The 23584-nt window shown below is 34.9% G+C and overlaps 2 protein-coding genes across 11 annotated transcripts in view; one reads left to right on the forward strand and one right to left on the reverse strand.

Moving 5' to 3' along the window:
- The window catches only part of LOC124308606 (uncharacterized), a 157035-nt gene that overhangs the window by 52666 nt on the left and 80785 nt on the right, over positions 1–23584 (reverse strand). For all 10 annotated transcript variants that reach the window (XR_006909044.1, XR_006909043.1, XR_006909036.1 and 7 more), the window contains one exon: positions 5499–5602. The gene's annotated coding sequence lies outside the window, so the exon portion shown is untranslated. The remainder of the gene's footprint in view (positions 1–5498; positions 5603–23584) is intronic.
- LOC124308604 (B-cell receptor CD22) overlaps positions 1–23584 on the forward strand; it is a 115889-nt gene that overhangs the window by 17286 nt on the left and 75019 nt on the right. The gene's annotated exons all lie outside the window — the stretch shown is intronic.

Consider the following 23584-nt stretch of genomic DNA (forward strand, 5'->3'; position numbering starts at 1 on the left):
TACAGTCATTTTACGATTGTGCTCGAAACGTTGTGATGTGATAAACGATTCAAGCTTAGGTCAAGTCGCGTTTAATCCTGTGAAATAATTCATTCGTTCAAAGTCAAGTCAAGACACAGCTTGGACTGATTTCTAATCACATCTTTTTACATGGATTTCATTAAGTCGACCAAAACAGAGTTATTCAATTGAATTCGGCGAATAAATCACGTCAAATTTTTCGAAAAAGTAAATACATACAAAATAAGCTGTTTTAATTGACTTGAATTTAACTTGAATAAGCTTACTTTATTTTACTTATATATTAAAGTCCATTCGTGCAAATTTACTTGTAAACGAATCCAAGAACTTTAGATCACGCAAAATTGCATAAATCCACCTGACATCACTCAAATCACGCGATCTCATTCGAAGTTGACTCGAGTCACTTGAATCAATCTGCAATTATAAAAACGTGCATTACAGAAATTTCAATTCCTCATTCAAAGTTACTTTGCCCAAATTGACTTAAAAAATATGCTTTCTACTATATTTTTTGGGTAGAATGCAACGCGACTCTGATAATAATAATAATTATTATTGTTATTATTAAATTTACGCAGGAAAAATGTTTTCAAATGCAGTTTTTCACAACTTCACTGTGCGAAGACACGCATGTGTAAATACGTGTAAACATAAGTACGGTGAGTCACAGAAATAGTAGAAAATCAACAGATGGTCGAGTAATGTTAACGATTTTCATTACTTGCCAATTTTACTAGCAAAATAAAACACGTTGGTAAGATGCCAAGAATTTCTGGAATCAATTTGACTTCATCTAACAGCTCGAATGCCAAAGCAATGATTCCGAACTGGAGACGTTTTATTTCTCTTTAGATTTTCTGTAAATGTGAGTGAAAAAAAAAGTGATTCGTCGAATTTAAATAAATCGTCATGAATTGTCTGCGATTTATTAAATAAGACGAGCGTTCAATGAATAGAAATGAAAAAAATATAAGTGAAAATGAAAGAGACTGTTTATCGTGAAAACTCGATAAATTGACGATGTTAAATATCTGCGATTTGTTCTTAATATTTTGAAAACTCGTGTTACGAATTCAAACCGTACCGCGATTCTCTCTTTTGGTTGAGACAACATCGTTAATTATTATTTAACGAAAACTATGAGAATGAGAATGAGAAGAACGCGATAATGGAGAAAAGTGAAGAGAAACTTGAATTGTGATAAAATACGCCGAGTGTAAGAAAGAAAGAGAAGAAAAAGACGATATAAAAAAAAAAAAAAAAAAAATAGTCTCGGTGAACTTTGGATGGTTATTAATTTGGCACGGCTCTACGAGCAAGAAATTACGCGTTCTTCGATTCATCGGAATGATTGAACCGTAAATAATTTATAACTACTTTTCAGCGGTTTCAACGGGGCGGTGAATTGCGGGGAGAAATTTTTTTAATTCATCGCTCGATTATATTTCCTAATTGGACCGATAACGAATCTCGACTACTCTTACATTCATATTTCACATATATAGGTATATATAATATATACCTGTTTCGAGTGGCCTTTTTTTTCAAATTTCCGTGCGCCTCATCTTTTGCAGGAAACTTCGAAGAGTGCACACTTTTCAGATAATTTTTACACTCGTATAATTCTTGTCTTGAGACGTGGAAACAGAATCAAAAGGAAAGAAGACGAATCTTTTACAAGTAACGTATATTAGATTGGTCCAAAAAAGAGCCTAATTGTTTGTTTTTTTTTTTTTTTTTTTCTACAAGGTCACACGTTTAATAGTTGTAGTGAGAGGAAATAAGATGCCTGTGTTTTAATTTTAGCCCTTAACGCTTATATTCAGTGGTTCCTGAAAGCAATTTTTCATCTAACATTTAATCAACACGAGAAAATAATTTCAGTTACTTCTGAATTTTGTAGCTCAGTAACGAGACAATGTAAACAAATGCTCGATACGTATTTTCGTAGGGAATTCAATTCTATACAAAAAATAAATTCTGCAATAATTTTTTGATAATTAAACTCTTTCAAAATGTATTCATGGTTGAAGTTGAAATCGTGTAAAAATTCACTTTTTTTCGAAATTTGCAGCGAAAATATTAAACTTATCACAAAATATTCGACTTTAAAAGCTCCTATTTTTTTTTTAAGCAAAAAATGAACTAGCTCAAGTTGAAAATTAATTCAACGACGCGGTGTTATTTCCTCTTCTTACAACTTTTAAACACGTCACTTTGAGAAAAAAAAAAAAAAAAATAGTCAACATCTTCTCCGATCCCCGAAAAACGTAGAAGAATTAAATCAGGAAAAATGAAAGGAAATTCGGTTGCGATGAAAAGTTAATTACCCGGGTGATTAAAATACGCGTAATTAATGGTAACTAAGACACGGTTTAAAGTTGCAGGTCAAATTATGCCTGACGGGGTATGAAAAAACGAACGGAAAGATATATCGTGTAGATAAGAGAAAAAAGTAAATACATACCGAAATCGGAGACGGTATATTCTGAGAAGGTAATTTTTTCCGCCAACATTTTAATTATTTCTACGCCCTAATTAACGACGCCGAGGAGGGGCATAAAAATTCCGAGATATCGGGACGAGACCACCCCGATGCAGGGCTTAAGACGTGGGAATTATGCGAGGTATTAAGAATTAATTCGCTTCAACGCGATGCTGCACATCCGCCTACTCGAATCAAGCATCTCTTCTCTTCGAATTAACATCTTTCAACGTTCCCAAGACTGGCGAATATATTATACATCTGCCTCTTTTATCGCCGGATCATGCCGGAATGAATATCATACACAACCGAGAAAAGAAAGAAGTAAAGGAAAAACTACGACGAGCTGTGAAAAATTGTCATTCAAAAGTACAACGAGAGTGTTGATCTTTTTCACAATTTTATACTGCATTTATCAGGGTAAACCGTTTTTTAAATTATTGATCGTGAAAGAATAAACGTTTTATTCGAAAGAAATTAGAAAAATATTTTACGCCGTGTAATTTGAAAATTGTAAATATTTCTTTTTATTTCATTATTTGTTTTTTCTTTATATCCGATAGCGACAGCCGGTAAAATATGTAGTCAATCGTTCATACATAAATTATTGTTAAATAGGTCTATAGAAACAAAATTATGAATGTGAATCGTCTCGCAGCTTTTCCTTTAATAATTTTTAAACACTCCGTCACTTTAATTTCACATATCTTGTTGAAGTTCAGTCTTTTCGTTGTTTGAATCGTTCCCTGCTAATCTTTCAGTTCCGATTAACGTAGATTATTCGATGTTCTTAAAGGCGACAGAATCGTTTTAAAGCTGAGCTCCAGGTGTTTTTATTGTCGAAAATTATTAACAAAGTTTACACATTACTTCCCACTGATTTTTTTGTATTGTGAAGAAATATTCGTCGAGATAATTTCTATTAGAATATCGTTTTAATGATCCCCAAGGTTCGATCTAAGTGTAGGTGAAATTCTGTGAAAGTGAACACCACGTGACAGACAGTGATAAAAAAAAATTACCACTTTTGATACTTGTTTCGATTTGATCGTTACAATCGATCAATTTTCAGCATCGGCTATAAATCGAGTATTCAAATTGCAATATCCGTGGCAAAAAAAAAAAAAAAAACTGTATTACGTTCGTTCAAAGTTACAATAAAATACCCAAAAAAATTTGAAAAAGACGAATGATCCAATTTCTTGAGAAAAAGTTGCTAAAAATCGTTTTCTTTTCAGCGCTTTGCGCAACAATCCCCCCCCCCCCCTCCCCCCCCCCCTCTCCTTTAAAATCAGAAAGCTCTCGGGAGTTGCATCCAGCGTTGCAATGCCCTGAAATAATTATAGCCGGGTTTATTTACGCCCCGGGGAACCGGGTTCAACGAGAATTGAGCTGCCTCCACGCGGTAGGTGGATTACACAGAAACGCACGGACGCGGACAACTTCATGGGTATGTAGATATCTAAAAGAGTAAGAGGGGGAAAAAAGAAAAAGAAAAAAAAAGAAAAAAGCTCGGGACTGATGCCTCCGGCGATTGTAAACACGCCGGACACGTTTGACCCATATTCCGGATCTTGAGCTCCGACCTACCCCATGTCCTCGTTGACACAACGGCTAAAAGGAACAGGGGAAGAAACAATTCCCTCGAGAAATTCCCCTCCGCTTTCCTATTTCTTTGAAAAGAATTTTTCCGAGGACTCGGGGAGAAAAAAAAATTGTCAAGTATGCAGAAATGGTCTCGTTGCATATTTCCAAGTGTCCGATATCGATGTGTTTGGAAAGAGAATATTAAAGTCTCGATTGTTTCGTTTAGAATTATTTCACAACCTGAGTTATTTATTATTTTTATTTTCCGTTTTTGCAGTGTTTTTTTTTTCCACAATTTACGGGGAATTTCATGCGAACCCGACCAACGGCTGATCCTCGAAATTTCTAATTTTGTTTAATAAATCTTCTGCGATAGTCTCAACTCTGAAACCGTACTCTGACTTTTTTGTTCAGGTTTTTCTTTTATTCAACTGTTCAATTATTTATTTAAATGTTTCGAGCGATTTTTAAAAGAACGTTTTTTAAAATTCTCAAAAAAAACTGTATCTTCTATTCCAGACATTTCTAGACCTATTCAATTATCGAACGACTTTTGTCTGTTTTTGTTCTGGTGCATTCAACTTTTTTTCATCAACTTAATAAATAAAACCAGTAACTAAACATATTCTAAATAAAAAATAGAAGTTTGAAGAATTTTTTTACATGGTTAAAAACATCAAAAGCGATGAAAAAAAAAAAAAAATTAGAACAGTTGTGATATGTTTGGCATAAAAATAATACAGTTTCCGAAAATTTTTCGAGAATTTAAAAAAAGGTCATTTTCAAAATCACTCCCAATATTTAAAAATAATTCACCAAATGATAATCTAATAGCTAAATTATCCTGGCTCACCCCAGATAATTAGTGATTGATACAAAATGTTCATTGATGTTAATTAAACCGCACTTAAAAATCTATTTCTTGTGTTCATCAAGAACGAATATTTCGCATCAAATTTAACACCTTTCGAATTATTCTGTACGGTAAATCAGTGCATGAGATTCTTGTACCCAGATTGAACTGCAAACCCGTGATGATAAATTCGACGAAATTATTTTCTAAAAGGGGAAGTCGTAAAAAGGGGGGGGGGGGGGGGGGGGAATTGATCCGCGGGAATTGTTCCCAACGATTCGCCTACACGAGGGTGAGAAATTAAGGGATGAGGTGTCGGATTTTCGGATCAAAAGAAAAATCTGCAGTGCCGCCTTTGATCCGAAGCGGAGATTTTCGTTTCGTAATAGCTTTTCTTTTATTGCGTTTCATTTTTGTTTCTCTGTTGTTTTTTTTTTTTTTTTTTTTTTTTTTGTTTTCTTTCGTTCCTCCTTTTTTCAAATCAGGTAGAATAATAAAACGTGTCAGAGGGTGAAAATCCGCCCGTGCTTTGTGAATCTTTTCACTTACCCCTGATTTTCGCTGTTTTTCATCCTCCACTTCAGCCTTCTCTTTACAGGATTCGTATGCTTTTTGGGAGTCTGAATTTCCTTGAATTTTCCAAGTATCATAGCCTGAAAATTAAATTTTTTTGTCTTAGTAATCCTTGCCAAAAAATATGCCGCTGATTAGTGAAAATTTCTTCACACACTAATAATACCAACATCTTCAATATTACCTAGTAACTATAATCTTACCGTATGACTATCAATTTAGAAACAACAACCTGAGATTTTTTGTACTAAAAAAAAAATACAAAAAGAAAAAAAACAAAAATTAACGAAGATTTGGTATTAAGTAATGATATACATTGAATGTATAAAGCGGTGCGTACGAAACAAAATGTCAAGGGCAATTTAAAAATTATATTTCTTCAAGTTCGGTAGTATTTTGTTCAAGTACGAATTTGTTTCTTCGACAGACTAAAACTTCCGGTCTTATTTTCACAATTTCCTGATTTCTCCGTGTTTTTCTTTTCTATTAAACAACACGCGTATAGAACTCTGATAAATTGATCCGATTTGATTCTCCCCACCAAACATTATACAATGTTTTTTCATAACCACGCGCTGCAGCTGTGCTTTACTGCAACGTGTTTATTATTGACACCTCCAGGCTATCAATCACGAAATTCTGCCCTAAAGATGAACACTCTTGATACCCTGAAGCCGAGGCGAGCTTAACAAATTTGACTAATGTTTCAGCCGTGACATTGCACCTTTGAAAATATGTCTGGGACAGGAGACGTGCAGGCGAGCCTCGTTCCTGTACAACAATAATTCTTTTATTTTCTACCGCGTCGAGATAAAAAAAAAAAAAAAACCCCGAAATTTTCGGCACAAGCATCAATCCTCGGTAATAAAAAGTACACCAAAAACCGTTTCCAAGTGTATTGGAAATTTTTTTTTATTACACAGCAACTGGCGGCAATTTCGGGAGCTTTTTTCGTCCTTTGCATGATTTTACCTGACACCCTGTTTACAGTGGATTTAAGATTTTCGGTTCGGGTAATCGACGAAGTCCGCGGATGATCCTTTTGGCACTTTGCAGGGGAGGTTTTTGGGTAAGGAGGCCGGGTTGGTTTCTACCAACAACAGCGTTCGATTTTGAACGGCTAATGTGAAATACGAGGGCGATTCGAGCGGCGGGACGTGTAGAGCCTTCCTTGACTAGTCCCTCGTCGAATTTGTGCAAGGGTAAAGTTTATTGTATTAAATTATCCGTAGGGTTGACCCGGAGGACCGAGATTCACTGCAAACCCGCGAAACTCGATAAAACCGCGTTTTAGCGCAACGAGGTGAACGGAAAATTAGTAAGAATTCTATCGCGCGAGAAAAATTCTGCCTTCAAAAACTTGTCAAATATTTTGCGACGGGACAAAAATTGGCGTCACATTCCTGTTCACGTTACAAATGATTTTATACATGCTAATTTTTCATACTTGCAATTATGTTTTCATCCGAAATAACTTTTTCCTTAATTTCACTCAATATTTTACGTTTTGAGATTAATTTGAGTTATTCAGTTTGTTCATTGTCTGGTCCAAGATCTTTCAATATCATCCCGGAAACGAGTGACTGAAAAAATCTGAAAATTATGCGATTTTTTTTAATTTATTTTTTTTAAATTTTATTTTCATTTGTTTTTAGAATATTGTAATTGAAAACTCGAGGAATGAATTGAGAAATTTCAACTGTCCGATGATGAATTTTGATACTGAAAATTGCAAAAATGGGCCCAAGATATAAGAAATGTTTGTCGATGAATTTGGAAGTGGAAAATTGTGTTAATGAACGTGAGAAATGAAAAACAATCGTTCGAGAATTTTCCTACTTGAAAACTGTCAAAATGAAACTAACAAATAAAAAATATTCGTTGATTATTTGTATGATGAAAAACCGAAAAAATGATGAAAAAAATTAAAAAATGATTACGGTTGAATTTTTGAATTTAACACTGCAAAAACGAATCTGAGAAATAAGAACTATGCTGTTATGAATTGTGAAAATAGAAATTGAAAAAATAAAGCTCAAAATAAAATATCGTAAGCTTTGACTTGGAATGTAATATTTTAATAATTTAATGTAATAATTTAACAATAATATTAAGAAGTGAAACCACGAAGCTGCAAATAAAATATTTTCAAATTTGACTTGGAATGTAATATATTAACAATGTAATTTGATAGTGAAATTGAAAATTGAAAAAAACGAAGCTGAAAATAAAATATTGTAAAATTTGACTTGGATTGTAACATTTTTCACGAAGATGTTTGTAGAAATTTCCGTTCTCAGTTTCCCAACATGTTTTTCACGGTCTTGTGGGAGGCGTGGACAAGGGAACAGGGAAGCTGGTTGTATTATATAGTTTGTCTATATTAACTTTGAGGAAGACACGCGCAGGCCGGACTCCAGGAAGTCCTATTATTCCCGGGGTCCGAGGTAATAGACTCGGAGTCAGAAAGCTGGGCTTCTCTGGAGGGACGTCAAGGAGTTAGCTCCCTGTTCCTAGGGGACAGCCTTGCAGCACCGTATCTCGGTTATTGTCTACTCAGTCGTTAACAGACTAGATTTTCTTCTCCCAGAGTCGAGAGAGAATTCCGGATAAGGTTTGAGAATCGTGGGATTGAGGCTCGCGAGCTTTTTGTAATTCCCGTTCGGAAAAGAGTCGCATTTTCACTCCTTTCCTCGGAAAATGTTCCAAGTTACAGAAGAGAGAGAGAGAGAGAGACAGAAAACTGAAATTGGGAGAAATATTCTACGAGGCGGGGTGAAAATTAAAATTTCAAGTGTGACGAAGTTCCGAATTTTAAAGGTTCCGAAAGCGATTAATTTCGAATTATTTCGCGGCGAAACTTGGAGTGAAGAAATCAAACTTTGGAGAAACAACCAACTATCGAATGGCCGGAAACCCGACGGGGCTCAAAGTTACGATAGCGAAAAATTTCGAAAAGTAAAGTTACGACGGAGAAAAATAAAAATCTCAGATCATTAGAAATTTTGATGTTTCAGATTTTTAAATCTTCTCATTTTTGCACTTTCGGAACTTTGACTTGTCGGGTTTCGGACCGTTCGAAACTTCAATTTCTTCACTTCAAATTTTGCCACTAAAAAATTCAGGATTTGGCGCTTTCGGAAGTTTTCAAAATCAGAATTTCAATCCTACCTCAAGAATCGGAAGATAGAAAAATCATAATATGAAATTTTTGAAAACGCAAAAATTTATCGAGTGAAATTCTTCCGGTAAACTATACAGTTCGATTTTCTCTACTGCGACTTTTTTGAATCGAAAAATTTCAAGTAAAATAGATTTTGGTATTTAAAATAATTCGATATCGTCATTCTTCCATGTTTTGATATTTCTACGTTTTCACCTCCTCGACTCCCTTCGATTCTTTTCAATTGAATATGAAAATATCCCAATATATCGAATTTTCCAAAACTCGCCAATACATTTCATCGACTTTGAATCTAACTCATTTCTCAACTTTATTTTTCTATATTTCAACCATCGTACATAAAAATAATTTTTTCTGGAATATTTAAAAATTCATAACTTTTCAACAATTCTGTTTTCCCATTTTTCTAGCTATTCAGGCACGCCAAAATAAAAAAAAAACAAAACTAGACGATGATAATGACGATGAATCGATATATAGATAACAGATTTCTACCGTTCATGATTTTGTTTACTCTTCTGCAGCTGCGGGAATCGTGAGAATTATATATCCGGATGATAAATATTGATTTTTGGGACACACCCAAAGCCTTGATCCGGAATGAGCTTTGCTAATTTTAAATAACGTCAAATACCGATGGTACAGGTATCCATATATGTCATATAGCTCGTTAAACGCGTATTCTTAGCACGTAGCGTAGTTTAGAATTTTTACCAAGCGTATATAAAAAAAAAAAAAAAACACCCTATGAAACGTAACATATTCCGTTGGTAACTAGACGTGAGCCAATTTCGAACTCCTGCCAAAAATGCCCATCAGGGCTCATCACGCCATAGAAAAAACTGATAAATTAAACATGACGTAACACGTGGCTTGGTTTACTTTTTTTCTTTTGTTAATTTTCCTAACGCGTCAAAGTATTTTTTAATTTTTTTTCTTTTCACGTTGAAAAATTGTCGAGACTTTGAATTACGAAACGAATCGCGTCAAAACCGAATAAATTGTGAATAATTATCGCTTGAACTAAAATAGCGAAATAAATAATTTACGAATCATCGTTGTTTTGTTTTTTTTTTTTCTTTCTCGAATCGATTGATAAATTCAATACATCGAGAAAGATTTTCCTACGGAATATCCGGAAGGCTTTAACAAGTATTGGTGAAATAATATCGAGGGAACAAATGGTAGCGAAAAAGAGGGTGAAAATTTGTTCGTAAAATCGTAGCGGCGCGAGGAATGAATTTTGTTTGCAATTCGTCGGACGGGTTTCTCAAGTGAATCGGTGTATATACCAATACTCGTGAAGAAACACGAATCGACGTGTATAATCAGGGAATAAGAGAACGAGAATAAAAAGGGACAGAAGAACAAGGAGTTTGCTTGCAGCTGCGCTAATGGAGGAATAAAATATATCAGATCAAGGGCTGCTTGCTACACTCTGAAGCTGCGGAACAACCTTCCGAAGAAGAGTTTACCGGTGTAATGTAATTGAAGGAAAAATTAGAATAAAACGGGATTAAAGAAACGAAAAAAAAGGGTGGGGGAGGAAAGAAAGCAAAAAAAAAACCAAGAAAAAAAAAATTGAAAGAAAGAAGAAAAATAGTGGAAGGGTAGGTAAGGGGGGGGGAAAAAAAGTCGTTAAAAAACAACATCTGGGTACCAAAATAGCGACTTGACGGAAGCGAGTTTCTCAACGAAACCGCTGTAAAAATAACTCTGCCGTTAACCCTCGCTCGATTCGTTCTCTTTCGTTTCTTCCCTCGTTCGTTTCGTTCGTTTGCTTCTAGCACGCGCCATATTTACATAACTTTGTTCTCTTCTTGTTCGTTATTTTTCTTCCATGTTTTTTTTTTTTATTTTTTTCACGCGGCTACGGCGTATAATCTTCATCGAAATCAACCCTTTCCTCAGACTCAGCCCGACTTCTGTCGATGTACAAGTGCGAGATTCGATTTATTACCTCCTCCTCCTCCCCCGCCCTTGGTTTTTACAGCCTCGAGAAAGAGTCGAGTCGCGTCCGGTTTCGACCGGAAGTTTCCTCGGTCTTGGATTAATATAAACGTCCTCGAGGACGTACCGATGGTATAAATAAATACAAAAAAAAAAAAAAAAATGAATTTAGAAAAATAAAGAATTAAAATCGAGATTTATATTCGTTCTGAAAGGTATTTATGATAAATCTTTTCGATGATTTGAAAATCTCGAGGAAAGAAAACAGCGGAATTAAAGTAAGGATTTGTTTCGGACGGTAAATTGCGTGGTGAAAAATTAAAGTAACAAATGGGAATGAATTGTATACATGAAGAAATCGATTATCGAGATAATTGTCCTCTTTCTTTTTTTTTTTTCCAGTCCAATTACGAAGGCATTAAAAACGTATTTATGATACTTTCAGAAATATTGCCGGAGCGGAAAGTGTTGAGTTTATATATCGTTTAGTTTACATTGAAAATGTGATGAAGGATTTTCTCAATTTTGTGTTGTGAGATCACAGCCTTAGGTGTTGAAACTGAACACAAAGCACGTCTGTTTATTGCTTTTTGATAGTTTCGTTGTAGCCTCTCGATTGTTTATTCTGATGGAATTTATCTTCGGTATGTAAACTTGCGCAAAGAAATTTCTTGCAAGCTTTCAAGTGTAGGATATTGCATGTTTATGAGGTAATTTATCAGTGTTTGAAAATAGACTAATGTTATGCAGATTTCTTTACTCGGAATTGCGAGGAACAAACGTAATCATATTATATCCAAACCATTGTACCGGATTCTAAATTTAAAAAACAAATAAATAAAATTTATCATCGACAATTTTTCTAACCATTATAAATTTTTTTGTTTTCCCAAGAGTTGACTTCAATTTTTTGAAATCAATATGGATTCTAGAACGAGAAGAAGAAAAAATTATCATCGACGATGTTCGCAACCGCTACAAATTTTTCCTTCTTTTCCAAACTTGTTGCTTTTCGTAATATTTCCGAAATCGCCAAAACGGTGAAAAAATTTTGCTAGTTAATTTCAATCTTCTACGAATTATTACCCGAAGCTTCAATAAATCGTAATAAAAAATAGAAGCAATGGAGAATATTGCGAATCCCTAATTTACCATGAACAAAAAATATTGAAACCAGGAGAACGAAACGACGATCAAATCAGTTCTACAAATATTCAATCAATGATGATGCTGATATATTAAGTTCGTAGAAATCGTTGTAATGATCCGACTGTGAAATATTCGTGGCATCTAATAAATTTATTACAATAATAATACGTGTTGGAATCACGGTGGAATTAAGAGAAAGGTCAAACAGCAAATTGCAAATTCTAGTTTTAAAAAATCAGCATATATAGGAAAAAATTAATAACATAGAGTAAAAAATTTTGCAAAATTCACGACAAAGGTGATAAAATTGAAAGGTAGAGGAAAAATGGAAGACCGGGATTAAATCGACAATTTGTTCGTTTTCGTTCCATCGGAGAGCTGTCAGTGGCAAAAAGTAATTTTCACATCCAACTAGAGTGTTCCATTATACATATATATATGTGTGTATGTATATAAATGTATACGTATAAATGTATGCAGGGAATGGAGAAAAGTTATAATGGCTCGATTTATCATCGACGATTTATTCCCTGATTTTCCATAAAAATTTCTTTTACAACGTGGTCCAGGCGGGCCAAACTACCGCATATTTTAGGCAGGCAACCGGCAAAACGACGTTCTCAACTTCTTTCGGAGCTTAAAGCTTTTCAATCACGTTGCCGCATCTACTCAGCTCTAATCCAACGCTAACAAGAACGATTCATTTTATCATAAGGCGAAATGCAGAAGAGACATTAATTTCGAGCAGTGATCGTATTATGTACGGTGGATTCCATGCGAAACCGACCGACGTCTGGCCCTCACCATTTTTCATTTCCTTTGGATATTTTTCTACGATTCTTCCAGCTCTGAAACATTGTCCTGAATTTTTTGAGATTATTTATTCATTGCGTATATTATCGCTCGATATTAATAGTGATTTTCAAAAGGAAATTTTTTTTAATTCTCAAAGTATTCTCAGAAACTGTATTTACTCTTTCCAAAAATTTCAAAACCGGGCCCATGATGGGGACTTTTAATTTTTTTGGTTAATCTAAGCGTTCTTTAAACTATTTGAAATTTTTTAATAAATTATTCAAACCTCGGTTCTTTCACTTCGAAAATTTCTAGGCTAATTTCGTTATGAGGTTGTGAGAAAAAAAAAAGCTGAATGTGCTAAAAAAATAGAAAAATAGAAAAGAAGTTTTGAGATTTTTTTGGAACTCTGCAGATGGTCCAAGCAATGTGTTAGTTGATCAAAAAAATTGAAAGTGCCGAAAAAGAAATGGAAAAAACTCGGTCCGTCACGCTTTTGAAATATTTGTAATAGAAAATATAGTTTCTCAGAATATTGAAACAGGTGCTTTTCGAAATCACTCTCAATATTTATAAATAATTGATCAGTTGAATATAAAATCTAAAAAAAATTTATGGTACTGTTTGGGAGTTGGGAAAATTACGGAAAATTTCTTTATACAAAATCAGAAATGGTGTAGTAAATATTCGCAATTTTCTCTAGAATTGATAAAGCAGTTTTGAAAAATGTAACCTTCCAAAGCAAATAATTTTTAAGCTTCTTTCTCACGAAACTCAATAACGGGTTTGAAAAAACGTTAAATCTGTTGAAAACTCAAGTGTCTGATCGAACGATATAAGGATTCAAAATTTGAAGTAAAAAAGGCAAAACGGCACCGAAGCTGCAGACGCAGAGCCTCGGATTATTTGCTTGGTCAATAATTGAAGGTGAAGAAGAATTTTAAAAACATTTCCAATACCTGGCCGAGGTACGATACGTATATTTATGCACGTGTATGCGCATATCGAGTCGAGTACGTTCAGATTGAAAAATTAAATTCCTCGTAGGAATATTATGCAGATTCCGAAGGCGAGTGCCTGCCAAGCGCGATGCTTCGTATATCCGCTATTTGGATCCAGGCAATATTCTCCGAGTTCCGTATACCCATATCCACGTATAAGTTCCGATTTCGATGCTAATACTCGCCGCCTTATTATCGGTCACTCGGAAAGAAGAACTCACGGTTATAATTTATTTTAACACACTTACGTGATTTTTTTTCCTCAATTTATCGGTTGCGCAGAATCGATACTTCGAAATTTCAACGACGCTGAAAATTATGACTGACATCACGTCTTGTAGAAGTGAAACTGAAAATATTTATTAACCAAATGAAACCTGAATTTCTATACGAAATATTTGAATTATGAAAGGATAAATCAATTCAAAGTTCAAATTCGTTTGAAATTATTCTCCATTTAGAAAAATAAAACCTTGTGACAATTCGAAAAAAGATAATAATAATGATCTGAATAATTTTCGGTCGGTTAAAAATACCGTGTGATTCAATTTTCAAGAACTCGAGTAGACAGAGTATAAAAACATTTCATCAGAAATTCGAAAGAAAAATATGCGATTAATAATCGATTCGTGGACTAAGGTAAGAATTTTTTTCGCCGACCTTTAATACGACGACTGAAATAAAATTCTAGTTTACTTAGAATCATTTATATTACATTTCAACAGACTGAAAAGAAAAAAGATTCACAAATTATCGCGAAATTTGGCATATCTGCACAATTAAAAACCTATATAAGAATTTAATTTTGTTAACAAAATTATTGCATTGTTATTTCCATCAGATTACAGTCATATTCACAGACACACGCACAAGGTTTGATTTTCCCGTAGAGTTTGCCATCCCGTGGGCTGAAAATACGGTTTATTAGCGTACTTCCGGTTGGATTTTGCCCCGGGTCACACGTTATGCATACACTCTGTACCGCTGCTGGAGCTTTGTAACTTGAATGCACACAAATTCATAGATACCGACGCGTTTGAACCCAGAGTGTCCCAATATTTGCTTCCAATTAATTCCATTAGTTTCAATTTCGCTTCTGCAGTCATCTCACAACGATCATAATTCATTCAGATTCGTGCATCCGTGCACAAAAAGACTTAAGATAAAAGGAAAAGAGATCGAAAAGATACGACAGTTCTCTTTTTTTTTTAAAACACTTTCAAAACTCTATTCAAACAAATTTGATAAACAAACTTATCACTTTAGCTATTTTTTAGTGCATAGAATCTGTAATATTATTGACAATAAAACAATCCTCGGTTCGATAAAAATCATTACGGCATTCGTTTAGAAAAAAAAAAAAAAAAATAAAACAAAATCGACGAAAGAACTGCGTTTTTTACAATGAATAAAAAAAAAAAAAAAACCACTACACGCACAAATGTTTCTCCTAAAATTGCGTGAAATTTTTCAACTTTTCACAGTGTAACGTGAATTCTATAAGTATGGTAATGACGATCGTATGGAAAATTTTGATAAAGTAATTCTCGACGAAAAGAAAGAAAATAATAATAATAATAATAATAATAATTCAGTTGATATCGCCGAGGTTAGTGCAAATTCGTATTTCCCTCCGCGTATTCCGAAAATTCGCTTCAGCTCTTTGGGCCACTTAGCGAGCCGAGGGTTCCCCTGCTTAAAATAATGAACGAACAAAAGCGTGCGGGCGACAAAGCCAAGTTCGGTATAAAGCTGCACACAGTATCGCATTAGGTTCAAACGGGAGGCGACAACTTCTATTCAATTATTCAGATTAAGCAGGCAGGCAAGGTAGGCCGGTGAAAACCGAACAGAAATAAAATTCCGTTTACGTTTTCGGTTCTTTTTTTTTTCCAACCGTTGTTCTATTTATTTATTTATTTATTTTATTTCAAAGAAAATAACAAAGCAACGAGAATCTCGAGACACAAGATTTTGCAGAGTCGGAAAACTTTCCAACATGGAGGGCTTCCGTGATTCTGTAGTAAGAAAAAAAAAAAAAAAAACGAGGATTTGCGAATGAGAAATGGAAAGAAATAAAGTAATAAAACACCTGATTCAGCCAAGACAGTTATTGCAATTTATTGACTCGCCGGGGAAAAGCCGCCAAGGCATAAAAACCCCTTGTTAAGTAGTTAATTAATTAATAAAGTCGCGACAAGAGCGTACGAGGTGTAGGTGTACGATCAGTGGCGTGAAATTGGTGTTTATAATTGGAGCGTATATAAACAGAGACTCAACTGAGAGGATGGGAAAAGTGTGAATGTATACCTGAGACGATCCGCGGCGATGTTATCGGTACTATAAACTCGATCGGACTGAGAGTCCGAACGTCGATTCCCGGTTATTTGTCGCTATTCGTCCAACGATCAGCGCCATCTTTGACGATTAACGACGATCGAGTCTAAACTTACCGCGGCTTGCCGGTATCGGTAGAGATTCCGGGTATCAGACGGGGTGGAAAGCGCGCGCGGACATGGGAATGGAAATGATAAGTTTCGGTCAAAACATTTTGGTTCAGACCCAGTATTTCGAAAAGAATTGAACTAGGTTTTTTAAAGGAATTCAGAATTTTTTCCACACGCGTTATCGATTCTGTAATTATTATTTATTCATTCGTTTCTTGGAAAAATAACAGATTCATCAAAATCGTCTAATATATCGGTTTCATTTTCTTCGGGTTATAACGTAATATTCTCGCGTTAAATACGATATTGTTTAATCATAATATGTACATTGGGTTACGTGCAATGAAAGAAATTTTTAGTTACCGTAACAACTGAAATTTTTCTCAGCGTCTAATAAATTATGTGAATATATAAAGTGTTCTTCCTCTTCGAGCACAACTGTAAGAATGTCTGTAAGTGTGTTTACATTTTGGAATCTTACGCTTCTGATGCGAAGCCCGTAAGACAGTCAATGACCGTCTAATATTGAAATGCGGATATGCATTATCAATATTAATATTAATCACGAGGCATTTTTCATTGTTGAACATATAATTTTTGCAAAAAAAATCCCTCGTGATTAATATTAATATTGATGATGCATATCCGCATTTCAATATTGGACGGTCATTGACTGTCTTACGGGCTTCGCATCAGAAGCGTAAGATTCCAAAATGTAAACACACTTACAGACATTCTTACAGTTGTGCTCGAAGAGGAAGAACACTTTATATATTCACATATACTATCACAGCACAAGAAAACAAATTTGAACTTACTGGTGATGAGAGGAATTAACGACATCAGAGTCAGGGCGGCTAGGTGGTCTAGTGGAGTAAGGCTCCGGTAAAGCATCGCTAGATACCAGGTTCGATTCCTGGCTCCGTCGTTAATTTTTCGAATTTACCAGTTTTTCAACATTATATGTTCAACTCTAATAAATTATACTCGATGAGGAATTTCGTCGGAATTGCGATATTTGTACAAGCGGTCGGAAATTTCGGTGATAAATAAAGTAAATAAAAGAGAACGGAGAAAAAAAGGAAACTATTAAAAATTGACAAAAATAAAAGTACGAACATGTAAAAGAAGAAAAAAAAAACAACAAGAACAAGTGGAAGAGCCGTCGTTAAGGCTGCGTATCTAGATGAGGAGCGTTTGAAATTGACAAGATGGAAATAAAGGCGGAAATGAATGCCGATTAATCAGAAAACGCGGCCGTTATACGGGAGGGCTGAACGGCTAAGGGCGGAGAGATGAAGGGAGGAGGGAGGAGAGGGAGGGACGGGAAAAATAGTATGTACAGCGAATTATTGCGAAGAGGCTATAAAGCCGGCTAAGACCTCGCAGGGACCATCGGGAAGATAAGAAGAGGGCCTAAGGAATTATGGACGACGATCCCCTCTGTTTTCCTTCCTTTTGTTTTTTTTCTCTCTCCGCTCTCCGGCCTAATTTTTTTTTTCTCTCCGTTTTTTCTTCCCATATTTCTGTCCATTTTTTTTTCTTATTCTTAATCGCTTATCCGTAGTTTTCCATTTTGTTTTTTTTTTTTTTTTTTTGTTCTTTACTTTCTCTCTCTGTTTTCTCTTCTTCGCAGAATTGAGAAAAATGGGAAAGATGAAAAGAGGGAGGATCATCATACGGCAATGATTTTTATATCGCTGTTGGAAATGAATGGATGCCGTGCGAAAACGATCGCGCGAGACATTTTCAGGATCGATGATGTTTGGAAATAAATAATGTACGGTGAATTATTGTTGGCGAGAATTTTAAAGGAAGGAATAGAATTGTTTATTTAACAATATCTTGGCAAGTATTAAAGAGTGGAAATAGACACTGATAATTTAATTCATTTTCAATTTTTTTTAATCTGCTCTTTCATAATTTTCAAAAAGATCGCGCAATCGTTGTCAGTATATCGTCATTTGAGGAGCTTTCACCGAGAAAAATTTAATTTGTTACGGTAACTAGAAGAATTGAGTGGGACAGGTATCGTTAAAAAAACTGTTTGAATATTGTTGGAATTGCGAAAAACGAGGTACGCCTAACCATTTTGCGCTATCGTCGATCCTTTTTTCGTTATTGCAACGCAAAATCAGTTTCTGAGGTTTACTCTACTTTTTTATTTAAACAAGGCTTTAACGTCAATTTATTCTTGCACGAGCGTTAAATTTTCGCAACGGTTGCAAGAAAATCTATCAACAGCGATCGTAATGAGAAAGAATAGCAACGGATACTAGAGTTTCCGGTAACGGCTAGAAAACTAATTTTCATTTTCTACCTAGAACAATATTTTTCGATCGTGGTAAAAATTGAAAATAGTTAAGGACTGAGCGGTAACCGGAACTAAAAATTTCTCTCAGTGTTGAGAGCGCCGGCGAAGGTTGGAAAAATCTGGAAGAAAAGATGGAATGCTTTTTATAGCTGGAATAGAGGTGTAAAAAAAGCGGTACGACCCAAGTCGAATCGACGTGGAATGCCCCATATATATGTAGGTGCAAGCGACCGCCTCGCGATGAACGATTGTCTCATTCTTAGTTTATTTTCGGATTACAGTAACCAGGCGAGATTTAAACCCCTCGGCTCGGACGCGCACCTTGCATTGTATGACAAAGTGGCGGCGTTACGGCAAGTCGTTGAAATAGAATAATAGTGAGTACCGAGTGTTTAGCGCTACGCCAGAAGTGACCGGAGGTATTCCATTGATAACTATTTTCCACTCCTCGAGCTCCTTTCAACCCTTTGTTGAATCGCACATTATTGTGCCGAGTCAGCTTTTACAACAATATGACATCATTTGGTTTTCGGGATTGCCGATTACGTATCTGAAATCTGATTTCAAAAATTCAAGATGGCGGGTCCAACATGGTGGACAAAAATTTCAAACTCGATGGAATACTTTCAAAAAACTCTGTACAGGGGTTTGAGGGGTCGCTAATGGATTCGCCATACTGAATTTTCAAAATCTGATTTCAGATTCGTAATCAGCGACAGCAAAAACTCATGGACAGAGTTTTTTCTCCGGCTACATTCGAATTTGAAATTTTTGTCCGCCGTGTTCGATCCGCCATCTTGAATTTTTTAAATCCAATTTCAGATTTGTAATCAGCGACCCCAAAAACTTACAATTTATGTAAATCACGTATACGTTTAGGGAGGTAACATTCATGGAAATTAATTATTCCTTCAATGAATTCGTTTCTAACAATAACAATTCACATTACATCGCGATAAAAGTATTGAAAACCTATAAGTACACTTTCAGAAATAGCAAAAAACTGCAAAGAAACAAGTTGAAAAATTCTCTAGATATACAAAAAATGGATTCAAAATTTCTTTACAATTTACTCTCCGCATTAAATGAAATCTTATTTCATCCAAATCAGTTTTTCATTTTCCGATGCTGAATCAGAAGTGATTTTCATTTATTTTCTTCCGAATTTTGCACAGTGATTACACAGAGTACAAGTTTTAAAGACACACGTATATACATATTGAAAAATAACGATGAGGAAACAATTTTTCCATGAATATTCAGTCTAATTTTTTGATACCGAAAAAAGAAAAACTATGTTAAAAGTTTGAATTTTCGTTGAAAGAGATTTCAAATCACTGTATTTTAAAAAAATTTGTTTGATACGATTAGTTCAAACTTTAGATTCATCGAAAAATGACTCATAAGAATACATTATGAATCAATAATTATCACCAGTTTCATGCTTCATATTCTGTTATACAATAACAACGATGATAATTCATACGTCAAAATTCTGTGACCAAAGTCACGGACAAAATTTATTGAAACATCACATCGAGGAAACCAATCGTTCAAAGAAAATGTAGAAGGTGTACGCTTACAGAGCTGAGTCGAATAACGTCAAAAATGGTTGGTGGCTCGGCCAGACATTCCGATAATACTTATTTATTTATCAGGAAGCAGCATCCGACCTTTTCGTTCGGTGAAACTAAACCCAACATCTACGTCAGGAGGCATCGATTATACATTGACTGAAGTAAAAACTAACACCAAAAAAAAAAGAAAGAAAAAGAAACGACGGATAAACTCCGCGAAAGCAACTCAAATTTATTTTATAACGAGTAATTTATTTGTCAAATATACTGGAAGATAAAGGTTCTGATCTTTTTTTTTTTAAATGATTTAATTATGGTGGACAAAGATAAAAGGAAAAAAAAACACCAATTTATTTAAATTTGAATACACATACTGAAATATTACTTGCCGACAATACTGTGATGAGAGAAGAAAGAAGGTGTTAATAGTTTTTAGCCTGAAGAAATAACTGCATTTACTTCTACGAGGCAAAGCATTTTTTATTTTTTTATTCATTTTTTCTTCCATTACTTAGACGAAGAAGAGTTTGTTAGTTTTGAAGGGAATTTTCTAATGCAGGTTCCAACTAAAACAATTAAATTTGTCCCCCAGAATCGTGAACTACAGATGAGGTCGGTTGATATTCGTGGCATTGAAAGTTTCTGGAACGTGTTGCACGGAGGATTCAAGCCGAAAATAAACGTCGTAGATTAACGCTGCTTCTAGGGCGGTGCATTAAAATTTAAAACAAGTGTAAAAGAATAAGAGAGGATTGGAAAAGTCGTGATAAAAACGAACCGAAAATTCCTGACGGCTAATATTAGCGGTTGGGGTCTTTCTCTGCCTCTCTCTCTCTCTCTCTCTCTCTCTCTCGTTTGTGCTTTTCCTTTCATCACTTTCACTTTTTTCTATTTTTCTTTCACCTCTGTCACTTTTTCATTTGTTATTTATATTCTATAACCATTCAGTCATTCATCCAGTGAATCTCTTCTATACAGTTCTGATACTTTTTCAAAAAAAGTGTTCAAAAATGTGTTTTGAAAATTCTCACCACCCCTGATAAATGAATTTGTAAAAATTTTGAAAACGTCAAAAAGTGTTGAAATATTTTCCCCGAAATAAGATTTCATTTCGAATAACTTTTACACAACTGATGCTGAATAAAAAGTCATTCACTTATCAAAAGAGTATTTGAAAATGCATTTTAAAGATTCTCACCACTCCTGATAAATAAATTTGTAGAAATTTATGAAAAACAATAGTGAAAACAACAAAAAGTGTTGAAATATTTATTCCGCGATAAGATTTCTGTATATTTAATATCAACGCACAGCAAAAAATTCTCCTCTTGTCAAATTCGTCCAATCATGTGACTACATTCGGTGATTCGAAGATGTCGTACGAGGCGCAAAGTTTCTGGACATGTTGGGCATTTATCAGGAGCGTAGGTGGATATACGGGAAACAAGTTGCACAGAAGTAATACCTTCGTGTCGTGCAGTTTTGTTTTCGTACCTATTATTCCGTTTTTTGCTCGACGTGTCCAAGAGAGGCTACATCTACGCTTTTCCCCAAAAGTTTGTTTTCCGATTCTGTCAATGTTTTCCCCTGTTCCTCGGGGCTCGTTTGTCCAGAGAAAAAGAGAGAGAGAGATAGAGAGAGAGAGAGAGAGAGAGAGAGAGAGAGAGAGACCGTCGTCCCACTTGTTTGACAACCCGAGCTTGCGAAAAGCTGCCGAACTGTGCAACGAATTTATTTGGAAACTTCCATTTCGGGTAATAAATAGATACCGCAACCCCAATGGACATGGTTACCGCCCAAACTCGGAGTTCTTTACCATCGCCAAATCTCAAATGCACGCAAGCGCAACTTTATTTATTTCCCAGTGGGTGAGGGAAATTTTTACAACATTCCACGACAGCCGTTGGACTAATAATCGTAGCGATATTTCAAATGTTTTCGATGTTTCTTTTTGTCTCCACGATGCGGGTTGTAGGAAATACAATTTAACCGATCAGGGAAAAAATTCGATTTACATTGTCAGCCTGAAAATGCAAACGAATTTATTACACCTTTTCTTCACAGCTCTTAAAATATTTAAGAATTTCAAGCTGACGATTGTTTTGTATTTCAGGAATTGACAATTGAATTGACGAATTCAATGGATTCTACTTTGATTTTGATTTTTTTTTTTTCGTCTTCAAAGTTAGAGAAAAACTGATAAGCTATCATCGACAATTATCGAAATATTCGAATGATTTTATCTAACTTGTTTTTTTTTTTTTTTTTTTTTAATAAAAATTGGTTACAATCGTGAAATTGTAGTACTGCGATAATTTATTTCGTACGAATTGTTCTCACAATTTTTCTTCCATAAGTTTTGAATTTACTAGTTCGAGTGATGTGTGAACAAAAAATAAATAAATAAAAATAAGAATAAAACTAAGAAAATAAACAATATATCAGAGTATTTGTAACGACCTGAATTTTTCAGAGAACTGATAAAAACGTTGGAGACTATTTATAAATATTTGAAAAAGTTATGGGTACAAAAATTTCACGATCAGTGATTACGATTATGAAGAAAATGTTGTTTTTTTTTATTGGAAAACTTATTTTCTGTAACGAACCTTGTTATCAAACCATCCATCGATGATTTTCATACGTCATCAAGAAGGATAAGTAGGGTAGACGAAGAGAATAAAAGATCAAACTTTACAAAAAATTTCAGGAAACGAAGGACACGTCAGGTTTTTTGGTAAAACATATTTTGTAGAATGCAGAATCGACTGTCATAGAATTAGTGAAAAGCACTGTGTGCAGAGTAAAATCTTCTACATTTGTAGTTAAAAAAAAAAAAAAACATTGGTTGACATGGTTTCTTTTTTTATCAAAAAAAGCTTTGACGCGTCCCTCTTTTCCTGCAGTTTTCAGTGAAATCAGCTATATTTCTTTTCTCCTTATATCCGGTCACTAATACTGTCATTTCAAATTATCCTATGCATCATGTTCAGCTTGCCAAAGCTACGAGATGAAAATAAAAAAAATATATATATATATACAATAATATAAAAGGTAAGATGTAGAAAGTAGTTTAGGGAAAATTTTTGCGAATCTGGAAGGGTGTAAATCATGTTTGGCGAAATACACGTCGCGTAGGTTCCGCGAGGATCGAAAGAAGGGTCTGAGAAATTGGTTTAGACGACATCCGCCAGGGGCGTGGGAAACGGTCGGGCGACACCACGAAAGGAAGAGAAGAAGAAGAAGAAGAAGAAGGAGAAGAAGACGAAGAAGAAGACACACGCGGCGGTATTAAGTTAGAGGCCTACTGCAATATATGCCCGGCAACCCGAGCCACGCTGGTGAAAAACTATACGGCGCTATTAAAGCCATAAATTTGGAATTCAATAACACTGAAAACAGAGCGAACGAGTGCTTCGCTCACGCACGTTATATCCGCTCTGCTCTCCTTTTCGGCCTCACTCCGGCTTAATTTTACGCTGGAATCGTGCGCTTCGTTCTAACGCTGAAACAGGTATCAGGTTCCAGGCATATAATATACCAGATGCACTGAACGAAAAAAAAAAAAAATAAAGGCGAAACAAAAAATTTTAAAACAGGGAGACCATGAATATATGTGTGAAAGAGAGAAAGAGAAAAAAATAA

This window comes from Neodiprion virginianus, chromosome 7 (assembly GCF_021901495.1).
Source record: "Neodiprion virginianus isolate iyNeoVirg1 chromosome 7, iyNeoVirg1.1, whole genome shotgun sequence".
Taxonomy (NCBI): domain Eukaryota; kingdom Metazoa; phylum Arthropoda; class Insecta; order Hymenoptera; family Diprionidae; genus Neodiprion; species Neodiprion virginianus.